The following is a 16,480-nucleotide window of genomic DNA, read 5'->3' as shown; positions in this document are numbered from 1 at the left end:
TTGATGCCCACAAGTCCTTAAATAATAATCTCCTAGCGGGAGGAATAAATACATGAAAGGAAACAGACTGTTGGACGAAAGAATGGACAGCTCCCTGCTTTTGGCGTTTCCGATAGCGCCTACGATAAGAATCTGGTGTCATATTATGCTTCAGAACTCTAAACTGTTTATTTTTTTACTTCATACTAAAACAAAAGTTGTGATATGAGACGAGGAAATGACTTATATGCTTCTCAGGAACTTTAGTTTTTCGTGTTTATTTTCTCACTTCATATTAAAACAAGGGCGTTAATATGAGAAGAGGAAATGAAATATACGCTTCCAAGACATAATATTTCCTTGTGTGCTATTACTGCAAACATGAAAGCCCTGCAGTTAATTTTTGTATGTTGGATAAGTTTTGATATCACCTCACATTCCTCTGTGACAAGGTTCCTATTGTCTTGGGATTCAAATAGAGTGGACGTTTCATCACTGGTTAATATTCTGATGACTAATGACATGATACCCGTTGCAATTGCTCCATGGCACCTGTGAGTAGAGTCTCACGTTGGTTACTATAAGAACACGCAGGCAGTGATATCCGCTCACTGGAGTCAGAGCCAAGGTGATTTCTTTCTGTTTAGGGCGAAGCGTCTGCTGCAGTGTCCACGCTCAGCCAACATAAACAAATCGCGGCGGCATTGGACACTGTTAATCGCTGCACTTGTCGCGAGCCTCGACAACAAGACCGCACTGTCTCTGCTAACGATACTATGGAGTTAATAGATCTTACTTAACGGAATACGCAGGACGTGGGATGGGTAAAAATTCAGTTTGTAGCTTCCCATCGCATTAAAATACTTTAGTCATATTTGATGCAATATTTATTGTTGGTTGTCTCTCTAATGTTAATAGTATTGATTCACATCGTGCGTTAACACGAAAACACACACACACACACACACACACACACACACACACACACACACACACAAACAGTCATTGATTCCTGTGAGGGTGACAACTACAGTGTGTTGAACAACACATGCACCAGTCAGTTCCTCAGTTGGCGTCGAGTGGATGAGATTTTTCAATTACCTTGCACTGCAAGAATTGTAAGGAGGGGACTGAAAGTAAATGGACTTGATGTATGCTAAAGGGCTGCGACAAAGCAAAGCTTGACCGATTATCAGATAACTGTCCACATGGGCTTTGTGGACGAGTATACTTTTAGTAACCAACCCACCCACGATCATTACGTAAGATTTCTCGAGGGCGTAGGGGAATTTATTTCATTAAGTCGTCGACAGTGTAGCGTGATGGTTTACTTCCCACCATACGTTTTCTATATTCGTCCAAAGGTCGCTTGCATTTGTAGGGACACATGGCAATGACCTTGTTACCTCTGCCCACATATTCTCTATCTGGTTGATGCTCGGTGATCGTGGAACAAACGGCAACAGCTTCATCCTCTCTTGGCCCTGAAACCAATCTCGCACTGCTCTACTATGATGGATGGGTCTCTGCTCCTGTAAATACACTGTTATGTCGTTAGTTCATATATTTATATTTAAATAACGTATTTGTAATAAGCACAGTGTTTAAGAATTCATTCCCTGTCATAGATAAGTGATCTGGATTCAACAGTCCGATTAAGAATGTGGTTCACCCAGTCTATCTTATGACGAGTGTCGTAGTCGGATAGCCACATTAAGACTGACTGGCTGAATCCGATTAGGACGATCTTGTATCGAAATGAAATTACAGAAATCGGATAATTTGAACGTCTGTATTGCAACAATGCTGCGCACATAAATTCCTATGATGGGGTAACAGCTAGCAACTGTCTAAGAAAAAGTGAGAAATATGTCTACTAGCAGCAATGTAACGTAATTATAAACCATGTTTATGTGATGGAAATACTGAATCGAACAACACACATCTATTTCAGTGGAGGGAAGATACACCATATCGGATTTGCTGATGACATAATGACAATAATAATAATAATAAAAATCCCGTGTGGCCGATAGGGGAAACCCTCCCCCATATGGATGGTACCGTGGAAATCAAATACTTGTGGTGAACCAAATACTAACACAATCCCGAACGGCTACTCAATCCGTTGAACCCAAAATCCAGACACATCTGCGTGAAAATCACCGCTACTCTGGTCACCGTCTGTTAGCTCAATGAGCTTGGCTGAAAATATTTGCTTCCAAAGGCTTCAACACCCTCTGGTCCTGTCCGGTCCTGGTATCACCCAGGCCAAACCAATGAAACACAAGAAAACATGAACTATGCAAGCAAAGGTAACTTTATCCCAGGTGGTACACAACCTGGCCACCGATAGGCGGCAGTTGGATTTTCGCACTCTGGGGAGTCCAGGTTAGCACGGCAGAGAATATCGAAGATCTCTGGTAAATTTCCCTACAAGCAGAAAACATTCATTTGAAAACTAAACATCGATACATTGATCCAAACAAGAAACCTAAATAATATCACAAAAGATATCGTCCGCCAAAAAATTCTCATCCTTGCTCTTCAAGAACCACGATTAATTGACAATTAAAACTTGCATTACGGAAACCATGGCATCTTCAAAATACAACAAAAGGTAGCGAAACTCGCACCAATCCTTGGCATTGCATTTCTCGAACACAGATATATCAACAACTCTGTCGAAGAAATCACACCCATCAACAATCGAGTTATGACTATGCTCATTCAGAGCCCCTATAAAAAATATACACTCATAAATGCACATGCCCCCACCAACATCGAAAATAAGGAAAACACCGAAAATGTCGAAAAATTGTGGAACACACTCGAAAATACTATGAGCAAAATTTACCAAGATGACGTGAAAATACTAATGGGAGGCTTCAACTCTCTATTTGGGACAGAAAAAACCTGTAGAAAAATCATTGGTACAAATTCAACACACCGAAACGCTTAGAAGTGCGTTATCATGCAGTAGAACATGTGATGTAGTTGTGTTGCTCGATTTTCTTACGCTGAGACCGAAAGGTGTCTCAGTTGTTGGCAACAAATTCCAGCTGTGTTTTGGTAGAATTCGTAGCCCAAAACTCACTTTTGGAGCTATCAGATGTAAAATATTATGTTCACACTACTCTTTGCTCGAGTTTATGTCTTTTGGAGGGGCTCAGCCTTTCATTTCTTCTTAGGAAGTTAATGATAAAGGCATCATAACACGTCACCAGTTACAGTACTGCATACGAATGCTCAATGAGCGACCTGATGACGTTCAATAATAGTCACTCCGTTGATTTTTGTTGTTTCGAATTAGAGCATGTAGTACTCGTACACCAGACTTCTGAACTTTGCCTGTTGAATGCAAATGTCGCATGATGGTAAAATGGTAATCTATCACATATATCAGTAGTCGAGACTTGCTTAATGTGGAAAATCATTGATGCCAGAACGATCTTTGTTGAAACAAGAATATCTTTTTCTGGCGTATTTTTCCCAAAAGCACTCGCTCCACACACAATTCAAATCTTTCTAGCTGCCTCCTCTGCATTCACCCCTCTGTTATACCAAAAGTAAACGTTGTGTTGCAGATGTTACACCTATTTCCACTTGCGACTCAATTTTACAATGCATAACTGTAGTTCATGATTCTCAAGTATGCAAAATCCAATGCTTAACTGCAAGATGATAACTAGAACTTCAAATTCGAAAATGACAGTTGATACATACACTGACAGCGTCGCGCCGCGTTCACCTGAGCGGTGCCGGATTTCAGGCGGCGGGTGGCGCCTGGCCGGTGGCCGGTAGCCGCTGCAGCGCGAGGAAACGCTCGAGCGTAAGCTGTTATGATCGCGACGCAGCCACGAGCTGTCCTGCGGAATTGTTTCTGGAATACTTGTTATTGCTGGTGGGTAGAATGTTAAGCGAATTATCTTTGATGTTCAGTCAGACTCATCACTTTAGACCGACTGTGGGGACAAAAAAAAAAAAAAAAAAAAAAACTGTTGGACGCGAACAGGCGACTTTAAGCTTAAAACGCACAACGCTTGCCACTAGACCACGGGCTCACATAGTCCGACAACGTCTCGGAAGTAGACAATACTTCCTCCTAACACTTCCGCGTCTTACAGTGTTGCCAGATTGTGCAGATGGCCGGACTTAGAGTTGTCAGGGGCGGTCAGTTTTATTGGCCACCTTAAGTGAATGACTCGGACTTAGTCTCTGTGGCGGCCGGCCGGCGGTCAGTTTTATTGTCTAAGACTGTACATTACCATGAGGGGTGAGGTACACGTACACACGTGGTTTCCGTTTTCAATTACGGGGTGGAATAGAGTGTGTCCCGACATGTCAGGCCAATAGATGTTCAATGTGGTGGCCATCATTTGCTGCACACAATTGCAATCTCTGGCGTAATGAATGTCGTACACGCCGCAGTACATCTGGTGTAATGTCGCCGCAGACTGCCACAATACGTTGTTTCATATCCTCTGGGGTTGTAGGCACATCACGGTACACATTCTCCTTTAACGTACCCACAGAAAAAAGTCCAGAGGTGTAAGATCAGGAGAACGGGCTTGCCAATTTATGCGTCCTCCACGTCCTATGAAGGGCCCGTCGAACATCCTGTCAAGGGTCAGCCTAGTGTTAATTGCGGAATGTGCAGGTGCACCATCATGCTGATACCACATACGTCGACGCGTTTCCAGTGGGACATTTTCGAGCAACGTTGGCAGATCATTCTGTAGAAACGCGATGTATGTTGCAGCTGTTTGGGCCCCTGCAATGAAGTGAGGACCAATGAGGTGGTCGCCAATGATTCCGCACCATACATTTACAGTCCACGGTCGCTGTCGCTCTACCTGTCTGAGCCAGCGAGGATTGTCAACGGACCAGTAATGCATGTTCCGTAGATTCACTGCCCCGTGGTTTGTGAAACCCGCTTCATCGGTAAACAGGTAGAACTGCAACGCATTCTCTGTTAATGCCCATTGACAGAATTGCACTCGATGATTAAAGTCATCACCATGTAATTGCTGATGTAGCGGCACATGAAACGGGTGAATGCGGTGACGATGCAGTATGCGCATGACACTACTTTGACTCAGTCCACCGGCTCTCGCAGTGTCCCGTGTACTCATGTGTGGGTTCATGGCAACAGCAGCTAACACACCAACTGCACCCGCTTCTACTGTGACGGGCCTGTTACGGACCCGTTTGCGTGCTACGACCATACCTGTTGCATACAGTTGGCGGTAGATGTTTTGCAATGTGCGGCACGTCGGATGCTCTCTGTCCGGGTACCGTTCTGCATACACCCTGCAGGCTTCAGCTGCATTTCGTCGACACTCGCCATAGATGAGTATCATCTCCGCCTTTTCAGAGTTCGAATACACCATGGTTACAGTTCCTACAACACTACACTATCACAAACGTCTGGTAACACGGTGTACTATAGTTGGTCTGCGTGAGGAGACGAATGCAGAATAACAATAGCAGCAAGCACTACATGCGGACACTGCGACAGCTAGACCAAACCACAACAGTGCACTACAGCCACACTCGTAAACACGGTCGTAACCGTAAACATGTCCCTGCAGATGCTGCTCGCTGACTGTGGCCCGTGTTTGTTACAACACGCAACTGAACGTCGGAGGTTTCAAGCGTCAACTTTAGGTTACAATATCTCCGGATGTAATTAACATTTTACAATGCAACAAACGGCACTGATTACGTATTTGTTTATATGTTCAGATGTGCTAACAAAACTAACGTGGTTCCATTTAAAAAACTTAGGTTTGTGTTAAAAAACATACTTCCGTGCATTTTTGTATGGTTTGTATTAAACAATTACACTAGCCCCTCTCCTCACGTTCGGTCTGTGGAATCGGTTCGTCAGTATTTGATGTGGTTTACGAAATATATCCAGCGGTAACGTTAGGTGACTCACCCTGTATATGGTGTTATCCATTGGTTGGCTATATCATCAATTGCATAAAACCTTAGTTTATGAGAATTTTGTGGGTAACACAGTCAAATGCATAATTTCGCAGAAAAAGCAATAGATGCTATTTTTCACTTAAACGGTTGTACAATTTGGTGAGTGAACCTGTAAATGACATTTTCTGTTTGGGAACTCCAATGAAACGCAAAAGTGATTTACTGCGACAATGATTTTATATCAGCTGGTCTGCCTCGTGTATCGTTATATCCAAGTGATTTATGCATGTTAAGCTACATTCAGATCCGATGTTGGCACCTTTAGTGTGTTGAAACCGGTCATCTAGTAAACAGTGTTTAAGCGATCTTGGCTTCTGAATTATTTATACAACAGAGTGATCGCCCCAGAACACACTATGTGTTCACTGCAAAATAAAATATTAAAACAAACATTCAGCTGCTGACGGGCGTTGATATATATCGACGGGGACAGGTGAAATTGTGTGTCCCGACCGGAACTCGAACCCGGGATCTGCTGTTTACATAGCAGACGCTCTATCCATCTGAGCCACCGAGCGCACAGAGGATAGTGCGACTGCAGGGACTATCTCGCGCACGCCTACCGCGAGACCCACATTCTCACCTTTTATGTCCACACACTACATTCGTAGTGTCCCACCCCAACACACTCATTACTCGTGGAAGACATTCTTACCAAGTCCCGTAAGAGTTCGGGTAATAAGTCTGCATCCCCACACAAGAAGACGGTCATGGCCGTTATTGGCAGAACTATATACTTATATGGATATGGCGTCTGTTCTTTCGGACATGTCCGACACAAACCGTGTAGTGCTTACTTTTTTATTAATTATGAAAATAATATATTTGATAATACAAGCTCACCGCATAAAATGCTAGTTACTCCCTTAACAGGTCACCTTGGTCGCTTTGAAGAGCTGTAGGTGATGTAGAAGTGGTACCAGGCGGTCACGTGACCGTCCCTTACTGACTTAAGTATGGCAGTGAAGTTGTATGCACGTGCCAGACTGTTGTCTAGACTCATGGTATGACCAATCCCTGAATATTTTGTCAGTATATAGGCACGGGCTGTCCAACGTGTCTACAAGGAGCAGCCTACAAGGAATATTCTACCACTCACCGGCTGTAACACAGCATAAGTACAGCTGTCGCAAAAGGATCTTAAGCTAGACGAGTGGCGCACCTTGTCAAAGGCTGACGGATTTAAACTCAGGAGGTAACTCAGCTATCAATGGGTGCAGGTCACTCAAGCAGTTTGCGAGTGAACATTGCATGGAGACCTGTGTGAAACGAGCCATTGCTCCCGAAGGTATGTAAAGCTGCATGTCCTCAGTAGATCAAAAACACAAAAACTGGATAAGAGCTGACTGGAGGTCACGATTTGCCTCTTTTTTTCAGAAGGTGAAAGGCATCGATTTCAGTGATGGTGCAATGAGGCTTTAACCTGCAGTATGTTGTGGGTGTAGCTCAGGCCAGAGGTGGTTCTATGATGTTTTGGAGTGTTTTTCGTACCATGGGTTTGGCCCATTTGTTCAGGTTACTGTAAACTTGAACTAGGATCTTTTTTTCAACAGTATTGGTGACCAAATGTTGCCGTTTTTCTACAACTTCATGATGAGTACTCAGTGGACGCGTCCATGCTCCAAGATGATGCCACCGATGTTCACAGCGTTACACGCATGCGTTCCTGGTTTCACGAACACGGAGGCATCCTATCGTACTTTGACTGATCTGCTAAATTAGCTGACCTTCAACCCACTGAAAACATTTGTGACTGTAAGGAAAATAAAGTCAAACTTGGCAATCAACATCCTCGTGATCTGGTAGCTACGTGAGATGTATTCATCAATGAGTGGTTTCAGCTGCTTATGTTATGTTTAAAGAAACCCGTGGAGTCTCTCCCTCGTCGAATTGAGCCCATTATCAAGGCTACAGATGGTGTTACACAGTACTAGTGTGTTGTTTAATGGCGGCGACTAACTTTGTGTCCAGTGTGTCTATGTACTTTTGTCCTCACAAGGCCCTGTTCTTGGGTAGGCTTACATCAGCGCATGGCAGTGCTGTGGACATGACTATTTTCTGGTCTAAAGCTGTATGGCGATTCAAGCTGTGGTCATTCATTTGTTACTGAGGTGAAATATCAGGTGCAATGTATCTGATGCTTCTGATGCGATTAATAATAATAGCCAGAAGAAAGTAGTATCCACAGCCATTTTACCTCAGTTAGGTTTACCATGCAGATAAGAACAAACATTATCTTATTACTGCAACTGAATGTTTATTTTGTTTTTTTGAGCAAACTTTTATGAATTAGGCAGCATCAGTGGTCAATAAATATTTCGTTGTGAGAAATGTAATGTTTCCTAACAACAGAGTTATATTATCTTACTGTTTACAATTATAAAGACTGTGACTGCCACATTCTCTCAAGCTTCCAGCCGCGACAGGTGGTTTAAATTCACAAGCAATCGGGCGAGTACGGCTCGCCCATTGTCGAGTGGTCCTCTTATAGCCGCTCTGCCTTCTGTGACGTCACTGCTGCCCTCTCCGGCGCTGGAACGAGCAACAATGGCGTCACGGAAGGCGGCGCGGCTGCATAAGGACGGTAGCAGCAACCAAGAAACATCCACCTAACAATGGCGAAGCAGTACTCGGCCGAAAGCTCATGGATTTTAAACTATTTGGCGCGGTTGGAACGTCGAGAGAATTTTATCAGTACATATCGCCGCGAAACCGCGCATTCGTATATAAAGATTGTGATTTACCACTTACTTTTTTGTTTTACAGTCTTTTTATGTGTTCATAGGTTCTTGTGTAGGCACCAGATCTACATCACCATCTATACAGGGTGTTACAAAAAGGTACGGCCAAACTTTCAGGAAACATTCCTCACACACAAATAAAGAAAAGATGTTATGTGGACATGTGTCCGGAAACGCTTAATTTCCATGTTACAGTTCATTTTAGTTTCGTCAGTATGTACAGTACTTCCTCGATTCACCGCCAGTTGGCCCAATTGAAGGAAGGTAGTATTGCAATTGTGCAATCACGTCATCAACACAGATTTTCTGTGAACGTTTGGGCAAGCATTGTTCGTGATGTCTTGATTGGGCCCCATTTTCTGCCACCTACGCTCAATGGAGCACGTTATCATGATTTCGTACGGGATACTCTACCAGTGCTGCTAGAACATGTGCCTTTACAAGTACGACACAACATGTGGTTCATGCACGATGGAGCTCCTGCACATTTCAGTCGAAGTGTTCGTACGCTTCTCAACAACAGATTCGGTGACCGATGGATTGGTAGAGGCGGACCAATTCCGTGGCCTCCACGCTCTCCTGACCTCAACCCTCTTGACTTTCATTTATGGGGGCATTTGAAAGCTCTTGTCTACGCAACCCCGGTACCAAATGTAGAGACTCTTCGTGCTCGTATTGTGGACGGCTGTGATACAATACGCCATTCTCCAGGGCTGCATCAGCGCGTCAGGGATTCCATGCGACGGAGGGTGGATGCATGTATCCTCGCTAACGGAAGACATTTTGAACATTTCCTGTAACAAAGTGTTTGAAGTCACGTTGGTACGTTCTGTTGCTGTGTGTTTCCATTCCATGATTAATGTGATTTGAAGAGAAGTAATAAAATGAGCTCTAACATGGAAAGTAAGCGTTTCCGGACACATGTCCACATAACATATTTTATTTCTTTGTGTGTGAGGAATGTTTCCTGAAAGTTTGGCCGTACCTTTTTGTTACACCCTGTATAGATGCTCCACAAGGCACAACATGGTACATGGCGAAGGGTACTTTGTACTGCTGCTACCCATTTCCTTTCCTGTTGCACTTGCAAATAGAGCGAGGAACGACTGTATAGACTGTCTATATGCTCCGTACGAGTCCTAAATTTCTATTGTTTTCGTGATCCTTACGGGAAATGTACATTAGCGGCAGTCAAATCGTCAATTCGTCCTGCAGTCAGCTTCAAATGCCGGTTCTTTAAATTTTATCACTGGTGTTTCACGAAAAGAACGTCGTTTTCTCTGAAGTGATTCCCATTTGAGTTGACGAAGCGTCTCCGTCATGCTCGCATGTGGATCGAACCTTCCAGTAACAAATGAAGCAGGCAACATCTGAATTGCTTCGATGTCTTCCTTTAATCCGAAATGATGGCAATCCCAAACACATAAGCAGCACTCAAGAATGGATCGCACCAGCGTTCTACACGCGGCCCCCTTTATAAATGAACCATACTGAGCCGTGGGTGGCTCATGTTCCCACCATCATGTATTTTACACCCTGTTTTTAAAGTACTTCCACCTCACTACGTTAAATTAAATTACTACTGTCACTGAGTTGCTGCTTTGCCTGACCGTGAGAGGCGTTAGCAGCGCGTATCGATATATCCCATCTCGTAGTATCTTTGCTCGACTGCTATCTTCCCGCCCGTTGTCTCTTGTGAGTCGGTCGCAGTTCGCGTCTCCCAGTCAGTTGGAACGTGTCTGGAGAGCAGTCCGAACCTGCCAGTCGGGGAGTCGCAATGCGGCACTAGTGCAGTCGGGTTGGAGTAGCAGTGAGGTCTGCGTCGACATGGCTCGCCCGGCCATTGCCGCCGCGCATCACTTCCACTTGAGCCGGGCCACGGTCTTGGTGGATCGTCGGTCGGTCGTCCTACCGGACGACGCGTTTTGGCTCGCCGATCGTTCATGAGTCGTGTGTGTGTGTGTGTGTGTGTGTGTGTGTGTGTGTGTGTGTGTGTGTGTGTGTGTGTGTGTGTGTGTGTGTGTGTGTGTGTGTGTGTGTGGGGGGGGGGGGGCCACATCGACTCCCGATTTGTCTTCGTGCGTGCTTAGTTACTGTTGGGTATCGTTCAGGTCTTCGTGCAGTGTTTGTCAGGTTGTGTGTGTAGTTGGTGTTATTTCTACTGACGACTATTTTAGATGTCAGCATTCTGAGAGAAGTCGGTCGGTTGGTGCAGACCAGGGACTGACGTAAATTCGGGCAGTGTTCTTTGGGTGAAGTTAATTACATTACCGTGTTTCAAATTCAAGTGTACCAGCGGAATTTTCTGCCTTGTGGCCGTTAGTGTTCCGGTTACCCTCCCTGGCCACTGACGTAATTTCAGGCGGCGTCGTTTCCTCACCTGTTCTGACAGCTAATACGTACCCCATTGTGGAGTATCACGTTTGTAACATTTCCGGTTTGAGTTCTCATGTACTGATTGATGGCAAGCAAGTCGTTGTGTCGGTCGGTTCGTGGCTGTCCCCTGGTTGGGTTCCGACGGATCAAGTGTAGCTGGGCTCACCACCTGTCTCACCTAAGTGAACGAGGGCAGACCGACATTCCTGGAGGCCTTCTGAGTGCCACCGGTGTTTTGTTATCTGTCGTCAGCTATTTTAAAATTTAGGCTTATGATTATTTGTTTATTTCTTAAAATTATGCAAAATTAATTTTTAAATTTATTTTTCAAGCTTAAACACTGCGGCCTTCTGCCTTAAAGATTATGGTATTTTTTTTTTTAAATTTTGAAATTTAATTGTGGCCCTCAGCCATTGGTATTGCACCTTACATATGTTGCTTCTTTAAATTATTTTATTGCTATCTTAATTCGATTTTTATCTTGTTGATTTTAAGATTTCTTGTTGTTAAACGTGCTGGCCGGTCCTTCTGCCATTAAAGGTCTATGGTAATATATTCTGAAGTTTCGAAATTTAATTGTGTCCGTCAGCCATTTGTGTTGCATCTTGCATATGTTGCTTTTGGGGTTTTAAATTATTTTATTGCTATCTTAATTGAATTTTTGATTTCTTTAAGATTTCTTGTTGGCCTTCTGCCTTTAAAGATCTATGGTAATATATTCTACAATTCTGCAAATCAGGTGTGGCCCTCATCCATTTGTATTGCACTTCGCGTACGTTGTTTTATGAATTATTTTATTGCTATCTTAATTGGATTATATCTTGTTCAGATTTCTTGTCGGAGACCTTCAGCCGTGAAAGAGTTGCATTCCTTAAAGATTCGGCTATGTGCCGCTTTTATTGTAAAGGTTACTAAATTACAAAAAGACAATTAGAAGCAGAAACTGACCTCAACCCTTGGCCCTTTCCACAATATTATTACCTGTTCTTGCCAACAATCTCCCAATAAACCGATGTCGACCATCCGCTTTCTGTACTGTCGTCCTCACGTGCTTGTTCCATTACATATCGCTCTGCAGCGTTACGCCTATGCATTTAATCGAAGTGACTGCGTCAAGCAGCACACTAATAATGCTGTATTCGAACATCACGGTATCGTGTTTCCTAATCATCTGCATTAACTTACATTTTTCTACATTTAGAGCTAGCTGCGATTCATTACATCAACCTGTATCCTCCCACAGTCATTAAACGACGACACCACAGCGTCTTCAGCAAACAGGTACAGGCTGCTGTCCGCCCTGTCCGAAAGACCATTTATATATGTACATAATAGCAGCAGACCTGTTACACTTTACTCCCGACGATACCCGTGTCTCTGATAAATACTAACCCTCGAGGACAATGAACTGGGTGTATTGCTTAACACTTTCGCTGCGGCATCGGTGCAGGCGCGCAACTCTCCAGTGCGGCCCGGCAACGCTTGAGTCCGGCCCGCTAACACTGAAACGGCAGGTACCGCTCGGAGCCGACGCTCCTAAGACACCTGAGTTACAGGCCGACGTCAAGACCTTGTAAGATCTGTAGGATCACGTCCTATACTAACTTAATGATGACGCCTACACTTAGAGGTTTCCATTTACAGATCCTAGATTCATCTTTTGTATTTTCGCTCAGCAATATGTTGACTGCGTTATCGTTCGTTTCGTCACCTACAAGTTGCAACAATTCATCTGTTACCAATAATCTGAAGAAATCCATAGGAGAATTGCCAGCAGGATGAATTTGCAGAACTTCTTCCTTCGTAAATGGGTGATACTGCATATTATGTGGTTCTTTATGCCAGGATTCACCTGGGTTATCTCCGTGTGGCAGGTCGGGCTCTTTTTCGTTGTCGATTTCCACACAATCGTCATGATTCGTATCGTCAGATACGGAACTGTCACGAAACACATTCGAAAGCTGTGCCTCCACGCTATCATCACTCTGCAATTCTTTTGCAGCCTCTAAATGACAATCTCCGTGGTATGCCTCGTCCTCACTACACAGAAAATGACTGTCGTCTAATACACTAACAAGGGAACCTCCCCATCGCACCCCCCCCTCAGATTTAGTTATAAGTTGGCACAGTGGATAGGCCTTGGAAAACTGAACACAGATCAATTGGGAAAACAGGAAGAAGTTGTGTGGAACTGTGAAAAAATAAGCAAAATATACAAACTGAGTAGTTCAAGGGAAGATATGCAACATTAATGACAATGGGAACGCAGGAGCGCCGTGGTCTCGTGGTAACGTGAGCAGCTGCGGAACGAAAGGTCCTTGGTTCAAATCTTCCATCCAGTGAAAATTTTAATTTTTTATTTTCAGTTTATGTAACAAACTCTTATGTTTTCATCACTTTTTTGGGAGTGATTATCACATCCACAAGAAAACCTAAATCGGGCAAGGTAGAAGAATCTTTTTACCCATTCGCCAAGTGTACAAGTTAGGTGGGTCGACAACATATTCCTAGCATGTGTGACGCACATGCCGTCACCAGTGTCGTATAGAATATATCAGATGTGTTTTCCTGTGGAGGAATCGGTTGACCTATGTCATTGCGATCAAATGTTTTCTGTTCCCATTGGAGAGGCACGTCCTTACGTCTACTAATCGCACGGTTTTGTGATGCGGTCGCAAAACACAGACACAAAACTTATTACAATGAACAGAGACGTCAATGAACGAACGGACAGGTAATAACTATGCAAAAATAAAGAAAGTAAAATTTTCAGTCAAGGGAAGACTTGAACCAAGGACCTCTCATTCAGCAGCTGCTCACGCTACCACGGGACCACGGCGCTCCTACGCTCACTTTGTCCAATATGTTGCTTATGTGACCCATGGACTACTCAGATTGTATATTTTGCTTATTTTTTCACAGTTCCACACAACTTCTTCCTGTTTTCTCAGTTGATCTGTGTTCAGTTTAACAAGGCCTATCCACTGTGCCAACTTACAGCTAAATCTGAGGGGGGTGCGATGGGGAGGTTTCCTTGTAAGTAACTGTTACTCTGTCAGTTTAACACTTTTTCTGCTCCTTTTCACATTTGAAGGTCCAGGTGTTGGTTCATTAGCCGCCATTACCAACAATATACGTTCGATAACTGACCACACAAAACAAAAGTTTACACGCTTTGATGCTAGCTTAGGCGCTGCAACCAGACTGAGTAATCCGACAGTGAGCGCGGACGCTTATAAGCGTCAGCCGCAGCGAAAGTGTTAAGAAGACTTCGACCCACCTGGGAAACAAATCCGTATGTACAGTCACCGGTGGGGCACCTCGTCCCAGCGTTCCAGAAATCTAGGAATATGGAATCTTCCTTTTGTCCTTCATCCACGGTTTGCATGTGAGGAAAGGGTAAGCAGAGTTTCGCGCAGTATAGGCCTGCAATTGATTATGTGCCACGGCTGTACACTTCGACCTTATTTGCTGCACTCTGTACATTGACTGACGGATCGTGGGAGCTGTATAGGATGGCAGTGAAATGGAGTGTTCTGGTGGGGATGTTGTGGTAGTGGGAGCTTTCTTTTTGTATGTGTTTGTGTGTGTGTTGACTTTAATTTTAATTTTTTAATTATTATTTAATAATTTTAGTTTATTTCTGGTAGTTCAAAGCTTAGGATAAAAATTACTACATCGAGACCCACCTCCCTCCATTCCCACCAAAAAAATCCATTTCACTCTACTCTCTACTGCTCCCATGAACCCTCAGTCAGACAGACAGCAGGTGAGGAAGGCAGTGCGCCAGGATAATGATCGTTCTTATCTACGAGAGGCGCTCAGTACGTAGAGAAACACATTGTTTTCTGGACCAATTTTGATCGAAAAAGTGCGGAATTTGCTATGGGACATCGTGGAACATTCCCGTTTCAGTCTTTATAGTTTCATGAGGCTCTGATTGGTTGCGGTTCTATAACTAGCTTTGAAAATGACATTTGTAATGGAGGTACGCTCCAAGCAGATAGCTGTCATTGAGCTTCTTTTGGCGGAAAACGAGGGCATCGCAGAAATTTATAGGCCCTTGCAGAATGTCTACGGAGACCTGGCAGGAAAGAAAAACACGGTGAGTCGTTGGGCGAGGTATCTGTCATCATCACAACAACATCTCGAAAATCTATACGATATCTAAATACAGATAAATGTAAATTAATGCAGATGAATAGGAAAAAGAATCCCGTAATGTTTGAATACTACATTAGTAGTGTAGCGCTTGACACAGTCACGTCGATTAAATATTTGGGCGTAACATTGCAGAGCGATATGAAGTGGGACAAGCATGTAATGGCAGTTGTAGGGAAGGCGGATAGTCGTCTTCGGTTCATCGGTAGAATTTTGGGAAGATGTGGTTTATCTGTAAAGGAGACCGCTTATAAAACACTAATACGACCTATTCTTGAGTACTGCTCGAGCGTTTGGGATCCCTATCAGGTCGGATTGAGTGAGGACATAGAAGCAGTTCAGAGGCGGGCTGCTAGATTTGTTACTGGTAGGTTTGATCATCAAATGGTTCAAATGGCTCTGAGCACTATGGGACTCAACTGCTGTGGTCATAAGTCCCCTAGAACTTAGAACTACTTAAACCTAACTAACCTAAGGACATCACACACATCCATGCCCGAGGCAGGATTCGAACCTGCAACCGTAGCGGTCTTGCGGTTCCAGACTGCAGCGCCTTAACCGCACGGCCACTTCGGCCGGCTGTTTGATCATCACGCGAGTGTTACGGAAATGCTTCAGGAAGTCGGGTGGGAGTCTCTAGAGGAAATGAGGCGTTCTTTTCGTGAATCGCTACTGAGGAAATTTAGAGAACCAGCATTTGAGGCTGACTGCAGTACAATTTCACTGCCGCCAACTTCTATTTCGCGGAAAGACCACAAAGATAAGAGAGATTAGGGCTCGTACAGAGGCATATAGGCAGTCATTTTTCCCTCGTTCTGTTTGGGAGTGGAACAGGGAGAGAAGATGCTAGTTGTGGTACGAGGTACCCTCCGCCACGCACCGTATGGTGAATTGCGGAGATGTAGATGTAGATGGCCGGTCGCATACGGCTGTGACTCCTGCAGTTTTGGGGCGTGCGGACACACTCATTCGAGTTTATCAACGGATCACAATCAAACACCTCGCTACACGAAGTCATTTCCCTGTTTGTAGTGCTGACGAAGTCGTCCGTCGACCAGTTGGGGTACTGAAGAATGTGGACTTACAGCTCGGGTCTCGCAATTTCTGAGTTCAATCTGTGTGACTCAATGAAGGAGGCAGAAGGTGGATGATAGGGACGTTATCGACGGAGCAAGACTTGGCTCTGACGTCAACGGTAAACTGACTATGCTTGCATATAGGCTGTTCCA

The 16,480-nt window shown here is 44.2% G+C and overlaps 1 protein-coding gene across 1 annotated transcript in view; it reads right to left on the bottom strand.

Moving 5' to 3' along the window:
- The window catches only part of LOC126198677 (polyamine-transporting ATPase 13A3-like), a 452,249-nt gene that overhangs the window by 33,429 nt on the left and 402,340 nt on the right, over positions 1-16,480 (bottom strand). The window lies entirely within an intron of this gene.

The sequence above is a fragment of the Schistocerca nitens genome, chromosome 8 (genome assembly GCF_023898315.1).
Source record: "Schistocerca nitens isolate TAMUIC-IGC-003100 chromosome 8, iqSchNite1.1, whole genome shotgun sequence".
In the NCBI taxonomy this organism is placed as follows: Eukaryota; Metazoa; Arthropoda; class Insecta; order Orthoptera; family Acrididae; genus Schistocerca; species Schistocerca nitens.
This window is presented reverse-complemented; position numbering and strand designations above follow the sequence as displayed.